Genomic DNA, 10,629 nt, shown 5'->3' with positions numbered 1-10,629 from the left:
CGCGCAGCGTGGAAGACCGGGCTAGGGCGCAGACCGCACAGTGCACAGCTCTGGAGACAAGGCTCAGGGCAGAACGCACAGAGTGGGAGACCAGCTGGGGCACAGGCCACAGAGCTACGTCCCCACCGGGGAACTTCTGTGCAGAACACCAGGTCCTGGTGTCCTTAGCACCCACAGACACAGCCTGACGTGTTCGATCATGGAGAAGTAAGGAAGCCATCCTGGCAAGGGTGGGACACTGCCCTGCCTCCGAAATACATACAATGAGACCCACCCCTACCACTTCACATGTGCCCAGAGGACCCTATAGCACAGGTCTGGCCCCACACTGCTCTGCTTCAAGGGGATGGCATTCTGAAGAAGGGGGAGAAGCATAGCCTGGTCCAGGTACCTGGGACCCCCAAGCCCATGTGACCGGGTCAGGCCCGAAGGCTTCAGTGAGAACCTCCACTGCCCAAGCCCTGGTTCTCACGGCAATCCAAAAGAAACCCTCTGCTCCTTCCACGGCCCCACGGCCTCCCACTGCGGCCACCTCCACTCTGATGGGCAAGGGCATACACTGCTCACGGAAACACAACATCCCCGTCATCCACCGGTGAGACCACGCTGTGAGACTGGGCTGGAGGAATGCCAGGCCCACCACAAGTCAGACACGTGACAGCACATCGGCTCTTTCCACCTGCGGGGGGGGGGGCGGTGAGCACCAGGGGCGGCCAGGTCTGGTTTGCCAGGGTCACTCCCACCCCTCTCCAGAATGTCAGTGCAAGAACAGCAGGAAGGGGGACGCTACCTCTTGAAGCCAAAGGCACAAAGCGAACAGAGGGTACACACGGAGCGCGGGCGGCGCGCTAGGCCCGGGATACGGATGCGCGCGTGCGCACGCGCACACGGCCCTGACCCTGCCTGGCGATAAGTAACTCCCACGAGGCCACAGAGCCAGTGAGCACGCCACCCTCCGGTCTATCGGGGACATGGCAGCAAGAGCTGGGAGCTGCGGAGGGCAGTTAAGAACCACCTGGAAGCGGACTCTGACACTGAGCCACTCCACCACACCCACACGTAGGAAAGGGAGCAGGGAGCTGGGGAGCCCACCGGGACGCTGTGTTCAGACAAACGAAGAAGCACCAAGTGCAGCTCCCGGGAAGGAGCGGCCGGCCTCGGATCCTCTGACTCCCAGAGGGCTCGGTGAAGACAGCGCATATTCACCCGACGGGGAGGGGCTCCAAGGCGACCAGGACCATGGGCTCTCAGGATTTTTTTAAAGTCAACCGCATGAAAGCCGACCAAAAGTGGAGCGTTCGACCCAAAACGATGGGCAGCGAGCCTTTCTCACGGTTCTGGCAGATCGTGAATGGCCTGGGCTGCCGCTGGGAGGCAACGCACACGCCACCCAAGTGTTCAAGCCCACAGTGGGCACCCCCACGGTGGAGATGCTGCAGGGTAAACTGAGGCACAGAGTCCAGCCCTGAAATTCTAGAAGAAATCAAAGTGCAGACACATGAACTTGCCCCAGGCACAGAGCAAGTCACCGGCAGGGGTGAACCCCGCTTTCTTCCCAGACTTGAGGCTGCCCTGCTGCTCTCTGTGGTGACTCCCCACCCCACCTCTGCAGTCAAGGGAGGTAAGGAGGCGCAGGGGTCCCGTCCACCCCCTGCCCTCTGCTCGCAACCCCACGGTGAACTCCTCCGCCTGATCTCACAGGCCCTGCAGCCTCCTGGGGAAGAGGAGTGATTCAAAGGACAGAAGGGCCCTCCTCTGCCACACCCCCCATAAAAAATACCAGTGCTCCCAGCTAAAGGCGCGTGCGGGAGAGCAAGAGGTAAAACCGCCCGGCAGCAGATCCAGAAAAGCCGGGCCAAATGACCTACTGAACACACACTCAGCTGCGCTGGGACCACAGGAAGGGCATCTTTTAAAAGGCAGTGGAGCAGGGGAAGCCGAATCCAAGATGCAGAAGAGCCAGGCGCCCGGCCAGAAAGCAGACACACAGCCAGGCGCGCAGCCAGGCCCGCAAGTGTCAGGAAGGAGAACCCCCATTTACCTCTGGTGGCCCAGGAAGGGCAGGGTCCAAACAAGAGCACTGACTCCAGTCTAAGGACCAGCTGGAGCCATGTCCTCCCCCAAAGCCATCAGCCAGGCAAATGTCCTGCTCTCACCACCAGAACACTGGGGCTGCTTTCCAGAAGCAGCGGGCGGGTCTCTGGGCCTCTGGGACCACGCTGGGCACAGGTGGGCCAGGGGCAGGTGACACAGGACGGCCAGTGTCCCCAGAGCCTGCAGCAGCCCGCCTCGCCAGCAATAAAGAGGCTTCTGCACACAGTCTAGCCAGCCGAGGAAGAAGGTCCCGAGCCACGGGCACCAGGGGCTCCCCACACAATGGGGCAGCCGGGCAGCGGTCCCCTGAGGCCCACTGTCAGCTCCCCAGGGATGCCTCTGAAAGCAGGCTGGCAGAGAAGGGCCCAGACCTCTGAGCAAAGCCTTGAACCTGAAAGACGGGGGTGCCAAGCAGAGTGGGTCGGACCCACCCTGTCAGCCTCACCTGTCTCAGCCTATCTGGCCACTGCTGGGGTGACCACCAGGGCACAGGCCCGACATGCCCCGTGGACGAGGAAGGCCTGCCCACGTGGCCTGCACCAGCACCCACAGGCCCGCACCCACGGCCCGGCAGGCAGAGGTGGGCACAGAACAGAAGATGAAACCCTCTCCAGCCCGCCCCAGCCCCAGGACTATGGGGGGACAGTAAAATCTGAAGCTACCTGTCACACACCGCCCTCGTTCCTGCCTCCCTCCCATCTTCACCCCTGCTTCCCCAGGCTTGGATATCCAAACAAAACACACCTGTAAGCTCTCGCCTGTCACAGGCTCTGCTTTCTGCCTAAGTCAGGCACAAATATGTAGAAAAGTTTTAAAACAATAATGTAAAAATTTGAGAAAGAAACTATATAGGAAAAAGGAAAAAAAACAAACGAATATACCCCCCTAAAAATTTAACAAATACCGTATCTATGAAACAAGAATGTTATGCGATTAAAATAAAAATAATCAGTTTTGGTGATGACGGAGTGTCGCTGTAGCTTCACTGACAAATGCCCCGCTCTGCTGGGGACACTGGGGGTGGGAGAGGCCGTCTGTGGTGGGGAGGGGCACACAGGAAATCTCTGTTTTCTGCTCAATTTTGCAGTGAATCTACAAACTGTTCTGAAAAACAAAGTCTACTGAAAGAAAAGAATCAGAGAAGAGGTCCTTGGGGATTAAAAATTAAAACAGAAATTTAAAATCCGATAGAAAGGATTAAAAGTCAGCCTGACACACCGCACAACCTCGAACAGCAGAACACACAGAAAACAGGAGATAGAAGTAATTGGAGAACCAGTCCCAGAGCCTAACAAACAAAAGCCACTCTAGAAAGAGAGAAGGGGAAAGACGGAAGAAAGGAAATTAAAGAATTAATTCAAAAACATGTCCCATGCCCAAAGGAACTGGGTTTCCAGCTTGAAGGGACCCTCGCTGTACCCCGCACAATAGATGGAGACCCCCCTACAAGGCACTTCTTCAAAGGATTTCCAAACAAAGATACAAAGAGAAAATCCCAGAAGCTTCTAGACATGAAAAAAAGAAAAAACGGGGAAAAAAGAAAAAAGAAAAAAAACCACTGAGAAGATTTCATACCAAGAATCAAGAATCAGATTAGGTTCCTTCTCAACCCCATTCTGCCTAAAGACAGCGGCATCCTTCAAATTTTTGAGGGAAAACGATTTCCAGTTTAGGAGTCTACACCTGGACACCCGTATCTTTGAGAGGAGAATAAGGATGTTTTCAGACACACAAGGTCTCAAGAACAGGCAGGACCCTGATTTTTGGAAGCTAGCATGGAATGTTCTCCATCCTACTGTGGGAAGAAACGAGGAAAGAGTCATGGGATCCTAGAGAAAGGCAAAGGGTACCCCCAGGTTGATGGGGAAGGAAGATTCCAGGTAGGGCAGGGAGTGCTAAGTCCATGAACTACCAAGCAAGTGCAAAAGCATTCCCAGAAAAAGCACAGTGTCGGGAGAGATAGGGAAGTGAGCACGGGGAGCTTCACGGCTCAGCCCCCAGAGCATCAGCAGTGCATGATGGTCCAGCCCACCTCGCCAGAAGAGTCAGCGGGGAGACAGGATGTACAAGGGCAGGGACGGGACAGACGGGGGACGGGACCCCTCACCTTTCAAGCAGGGAAGTCAAAGAATCCTATGAGAAATGGGAGACATCTGCTTAGAAATATGGATAAATATGTACAGAAAAAAACTAAGCCTGGTTACTTCTGGGGAGCTGTTTATACACATAGATCATTCTAATTACAAAATCCAACTAAATTTAACAACGGTCTGTCCTGAGTGCTGAGGGATTAGGAAGCCGGGGGACACTGCAAATGGAGGGACCTTGTATGGGGGGCAGGCCAGGAGAGCAGGGGATGGGGCCCTACCTGGGGAGGCTGCCTGCGTCCACCACAGCCCTGCAGGCCGCAGGGTGGGGAGAAGGGCCAGGCTTGCGGTGTGGACACAGTCCAAGTGGGGGGCACGGAGCCCTGTCCTGCCATATCCTTCCTCCAAAGCTCCCACATGCTACTGAGGAGATGCAGGCTACAGTCTCATCTTCATATTTCTCTAGAAACATCCTAGCCGGGTTTCCTTGAGGTCCACAGAATTTTGGAGAAGAGAGGACAGCATCCTAGGAAAAGCAGCCTGAAGGCTCTTGGGGAACACACCACAGCCTGCAGCTGGGCCACAGGGGACGCTGAGCCGGCCCTCCATATCACTCAGCTCAACCTCCCACCTGGTGGCAAGATTTCCAAGCCGGACCCCAGATATGGAGCAAGGTGTCGTCCTTCAACCAAAGGAGCCCTCCTGTCCGCGTGAGGCTAGCATACAAACTTCGGAACTTAAAAGTTCCTCAGTTCGTAGCAGCTTTCCGATCACTATGAGCTTCTTGACGCAGGCATTCCTAAAATGACCACTATTAGATACGTGATCTGAGAAAAGTTTGTACATCAAGGGGCGTTCTCAACTCGAAAATGGTGGGGAGAAGACACTCCCAGGGTTGACAGGCAAGAGAATAAAGAAGCAAACCAAAGGCCCAGCTTATCAGAGACGTGAGCGCCCGCAGGGTCTCTGCAACCCGAGAAGCATCTCAGGAGGGATCCAGGTGACTTGTGGTCGGTCAGTAGCCCGGGAGGTCCTCACTGGTGGCCCCCACATGACAGAACGAGAGAAAAGGTACCCATGGTTCTGTATTTTCAGAGGCCCCCCAGCGTGGTGCACCTGATAGCTCTAGACGGGGCCAGACAGAGCACGGTCACCTTGCAGTTCTATTTGTGGTGACAATGACACGGAAGGGTCCCAGCTGCCAGGTCTGCTCCAAAGGGCAATAATGATGCAACGTTGAGGGCCAGCACACATCAAGCTCTTTCCAAGCCAAGTGCTTTTGGAGCCCACGTTACTAGGCAAGACTGCAGCGGCTGGTGCCCGGGCCCATTGACCCGGCTCGGAAACCCAGCCAGGACTCAGGGAGAGGCAGGGCCGCCCACCGGCACAGCCCTCAGGCAGCGCGCAGAGCCGTTTCCCAGGGGCACGGTCAGCCCGGCAGGACCAAGGGCCCACGCTCATTTCTGCCCCAGCCGGGCTAAGTGTCCCTGTAGACTCCAGACACCAACCAACCTCGGAGTCCTGAGAATAGACGCCACCTGGCCCCGCATGCCTGAGGCCAGGGGTCTCCCTGCATTCACCCTGCAGCCCAGCTGAGCCTGCGCACCTCCCCAGTCTGCGCCTCTCTCCTTCTGGCCCCGGGGAACCAGCTGCAGATGCCTGCTATTCACTATCACCCGGGGCAATCGCTTTGCCCCCAGGTAAGATCTAGTTCCACCACCCACCTTTACTCTTGGAACCCCACCAGTGAGGAGCTCCCGCCGCTGTGTTACAGGCCAGAAAAGGATCCTTACAGGGACTGGTGCTCAAAGCAGCTTATGGGCCGTTGTTCCACAAGGTTTGGTGCATTGAACATGCGCCAAGCACCAGTAGGCAAAGGGATGAGAAGCGGAGGCCTCTTTCGAGCAGACCTTGTGGGTTAATTGAAAGCAGGATCATCAAGCACACAAGCTACTCAAAGGCAAGGCTGAGTATGCACAGAAGCGGCATGTCCCGGCTCTTGCTGAGTGTCACCCACCACGCGGAGGGTCACACAACTCCAACAGCCCTTGCCGGTAAACACACCTTTGGCTCTCGTTTTACCGATGAGCTTAGTTAACCTGCTCAGGCTCACAGCAGGCTCGCAGCACCAGGAAGTAGGAGATCCCTGGGTCAAACGGGCAGCAGTCCTCGCGCGAACGTCAGCACGGGCCACTCCCCTGCGCAGAGCAGAAAGGGAGCGGGATTCCTCCCCAGCACCTGTTCCCAAAGGAGGTGCCAAAACACACCGTCCACTCTGGCGGCTCCGGCCCAAACCAGTCCTCAAATCGAGCATCTCAACAATCAAGGAAGGTCTCTGTCAAGTCCATATATGAATGCAACGGCTGAAAAATAGTAATAATATTCTAGTTTCGCCAGTGGCATCCAGTGGTGATGAACCCGGCAGGCATCCTGTTTCCACCCGGACAGAGGGCCAGCGAGGCTCCCCTTAGTCTCAAGGCCATCTCCGCCACGGCACGGGCAAAAAGGGAGATCCCCTCGGAGTGGGTGAACCCCAAAAGCAGAAAGTCCGAACCGCTCAGGGTTCTGCCTCTGCAACACCCTTCCGTCACGCCGGGACAGGGCTCTCTGGGTTGCCATCTCAAAGGACATTCACACCATTTCCCTTCCCATCATTAAGGAAGAGCGATCAGCCCTTCCAGGAGCTGCCGGTTTTATGCTCCCCTGCTTTCATGTCCTTCCAATTAATAGGGCCCGTGACCCCCAGGAGCAGGGACAAAAGCCCGTTCCACGGAGAGGAGTTCAGAAGCTCCTCCAAGCCAGGGAGGGCAGTGGAGGGATAGGTGTCTCCACCAGAGGGAGAAGGCGGGGAGCAGACAGCTCCCCAGAAGCCTGCAGCTAAAATACGAGCACAGATCAGACGCTCAAGGATGAGATGCGTTCCACACCCATTAGCGCGCAGACCTCGGACTTAGGTTACCAGATCTCCAAAGCGCTCTGTCTGCCAAGCCTCACCCACCAAGTCGCTCCACTGTCTTAATTCCTTCCATAATTTCCCATAATTCGATAGTTGAGCAAAAAATAAAGACAGGTTAAAGAAGAAAAAAAAATCTTCACTAGCAGAAAAAGTTTTATTTAAATTTTGAACACGACTGGTTACTTAAGTGCAAAGACAAGGCAAGTATTTTTTCCCCCACGAACCCACGCAATTCCACACTGGCTTAACAGACTGAGAAACAGACAGGGGGATTTTGCGCACACGGCAAATGCACCAGCTTCCTCCCCCCCTGCATGGAACAGACCCCTCTGCTCTGAGTTCTGACCCTGGCTCAAAAACATCCTACCACTGTGTGGGTTTTTCTTCCCCTGCAGAGACGGATAGAATTCCAAGAAAATAGGTTCCTTAAATTAGGCCACCTTCAAAGCATTTGCTTTTATCAGATATACCAAGCCAGAATTTCTTCTACAGCTCTGAGGCAAAGCCCAAGGCACAAAAGCTGCCTCTGTTCGAGCAGGAGTTTGATTTCTGTACCTTGTCAAGTCTCAGACCAGCCACCCCGTCAGAATCCAAGTTCTGTGCTCACTCTCAGATTCTGACTTCGGCTCTCTCCAGTGGGGCAGTCACTGGGGGTGCCCTGGGTTCCGATCCTGACAGCCACCACCAATAAATCCCTAGACAAGGAGCTGGCATGAACCCGTCCTGCTCTGGGTTCCCGGCTAACAAAGGTAAGGCATTCTGCCCAGCCCAACACTGGCCCAAAAGTGGTACAGACCACAGGCGAAAGGACAACTGATGACTTCTAGGGATGCACAGCTTTTATTAAAACGCTGTTGAAATTCCCGTAAACAGAACTTGCCCTATCGAACTCTTGACATCAAAGTTTCCTCCCAAAATAAATGTACAGAAGTGGAAGGTCTGGCAACAGGACAGAAATCTGGAAGGTGGGGAGCCCCCCTGAGTGGTAACAGAGCCTCCTACTTCTCCAGATGTGTGGCTGGAAGGAGGAACCTCCTCTGGACCACTTCTCTCTTTCAGAGGCAGATGGACTCATGCAGAAGCATAAAACACACAGGACTAAAAAATAATAATAATAATAATCCAAAGCTTAGGTCCTGGTGACAGCTCCATCATTTGCCGGCCATGTGACCCCAGCATGCCAATTAACCTCCTGAGCCTGTTTCCATACCTGTAAAACGGGGTCAGCAGCCTCAGTTTCCATACCTGCAAAACGGGGATCAGCAGCGAGGACGAAAGCAAGGAGGCTTCTAACAAGTCTCTTACACTGTGGAACGTTACAGGCCTATCAGGCGCTAGGCTTCTCAGTTACAAGAGGCCACGCACAGGGTGCGTAACTCTGTCTGTCCTCACATTCCCTCCCTGTAATCTGGGGATTGGCCTGTGTGGCCCTTCTCTTTCAAGTGTTCCCAATAAAACTCAAGTATCATGTGCAGTAATCCTAGAGTTCAGATTTTTCACAGGAAAAAAACAAAAAAACAGTCATTTAGAATCATTCCTGGAAACACATTTGCTCTCAGGTTCTCCTTAATAACATACCCCCCACCCACCCCAGACACCTCACCTTTGCCATAAGTCACATCTTCCTCTACAGAAACCTGGCTTCTTCCTATTTCTCCTCTTGGAATGAGAGAGGGGGACGCTGGGTCACTCTGGCGAAAAATCACCAGCTCTGTGCCATAAACCCCCAACCAACGCCTGTTGCTGCGCTACCAACATGTGTTCTTAGTAAAACTGAGCGAAACGTTAAATAGAGCACCATTTCTGAACCTCGGGGGCTGCAAACGGCTGAATCAGCATTTTCGGAAACAAAGTGTTCTGGGCCTGGCCTTGTAAACAGGGGCACAGAGAAAGTTGTGCAATAATGCATATTTACTCACGAGCGCTACTTGTTTGGGCTTTTTCTTTGCATCTCTCTTGAATGAAAGTGGCTACGACCTTTGCAAAGAAAGCCTTCTTTCCAATGCGTCGCGGAGATCCAGGACCGGGTCAAAGTCACCTGTGGCTACCCACCGTTTGGGTCAGAGCAGATGACACAAAGTCGGCGTTTCTTCCAATCCCAAGAAAAGGCGAACACAATCAAAAGTCGAGAATACCCCTAATTTCCATAACGCACATGCTCGAGGGCAGCGGCAAGGCAGGCGTTTGGAGAGGCGACCAGGGACGGCGGAGAGTTGCATCAGAAATTTCCTTCTGCGAACGGTCTGGCTCTTATCACATTTCCACGGCTGGCGGGCGGCTGATCCGCGAGCCCACAACTTGGTGTTAGGCCCCGGCGGCGGGTAACGGGGCCACGAGGGGAACCAAAAAAAAAAAAAAAGATTCCGCGGCCCGGCCGCGCTCCGGCTGGGGGAGAGCCCGGCCCCGCCGCCCCGGCCGCCGGGCGCACCCGGGGCTGCAGGGGCGCCTGCAGCCCACCCTCGGGCGGCCCCGGCAGCGCGGCCTCGGCCCTGAGGGCCCGGCGCACGCAGCCCCCCGGCCCAGCCCCAGCCCGCGGGCGGCCGGCGTCGGACCCGAGGGCTCGGGAAGGCGCCGCCCGGCCCCTCGGCTCCCGGGCCCGGAGCGCCGCGCGCACAGCCCTCTCCCCGCGGCGCCCGCCCCCCCGCCGCCGGCTCCCCGCTGCCCACCGCCCGCTCCCCGCCGCAGCCCCCGGCCCGGAGGCGACGCCCTTCCGCCCGCCGCGCCCCCGCGGCGCCCGGCGTCCCCGGCCGGCCGGCCCGCGCGCAGACAATGACGGCGCGGGGACCGCCCGCCCGCCGGGCCCGGCCGCGCCGACCACAAAGTAACTTGCCGCCGCGCTCCCCGCCCAACTCCGTACCTGCCGCGGCGCCGCTCCCGGCCGCCTCCGCGTGGCCGCCGGCGACCCTCGGCGCGGCCGGGGCGGGCGAGGGCGGCGCGCAAGGCGGTCCCGGCCCCCGCGCGCCGCCGCCCAGGGGCTGCGCGCAAACTTTGGGCTCCGCGCGGGTCTCCGCGGCCTCCCAGCCGAGCCCGCCGCCGGCGCGCCGCTCGCGTCCTTTCCTGCCTCCTCCCGGCCTCCCCACCCCCTCGCTGGGCTTTAAACTCGCGCGGCCCCGCCCGCCTCCGCCCGCCTCCGCCCGCCTCCGCCGCCGCCGCCGCCGCCTCCGCCTCCTCCCCCGGCCGCTTTTCCTGCTCCTCCTCCCGCCGCCGCCGCCGCCGCCGCCGCCACAGCCCGGACCGCTCGGCGGCCGCCAGCGCGGGCGGGGCCGCGGCCTGGGCGCAGGGCAGGGCGCGGGGGGGCGCCGGGGGCCGAACCCGCGGGGAGGGGCCGCTGCGCTACGGCGCCGGGATCCCGCGTCCTGCCCCACCCCCACCCCCGGTACCCCCGAACGCGGGGTCCCGGCCGCCCAAGCTGGGGCGCCAGCGAAGCACACGTCGGACCCGTCCCAAAAGGCAATTTGGGAACGAATTCTTTGAAACTCTAAGCATTAACCG

At 57.5% G+C, this 10,629-nt stretch overlaps 1 protein-coding gene across 5 annotated transcripts in view; it reads right to left on the bottom strand.

Moving 5' to 3' along the window:
• The window catches only part of GRB10 (growth factor receptor bound protein 10), a 175,309-nt gene extending 165,097 nt beyond the window's left edge, over positions 1–10,212 (bottom strand). For 2 of the 5 annotated variants that reach the window (XM_006736158.3, XM_081800820.1), the window contains exon 1: positions 9,057–9,486. The gene's annotated coding sequence lies outside the window, so the exon portion shown is untranslated. Of the gene's footprint in view, positions 1–9,056; positions 9,487–9,994 lie in introns of those variants that run through there. The other 3 variants (XM_081800821.1, XM_081800818.1, XM_081800819.1) reach the window with 3 other exon arrangements.
• Positions 10,213–10,629: the final 417 nt, after the last annotated feature.

This window comes from Leptonychotes weddellii, chromosome 12 (genome assembly GCF_054177405.1).
Source record: "Leptonychotes weddellii isolate Sample4059 chromosome 12, ASM5417740v2, whole genome shotgun sequence".
NCBI classification, from domain to species: Eukaryota; Metazoa; Chordata; class Mammalia; order Carnivora; family Phocidae; genus Leptonychotes; species Leptonychotes weddellii.
This window is presented reverse-complemented; position numbering and strand designations above follow the sequence as displayed.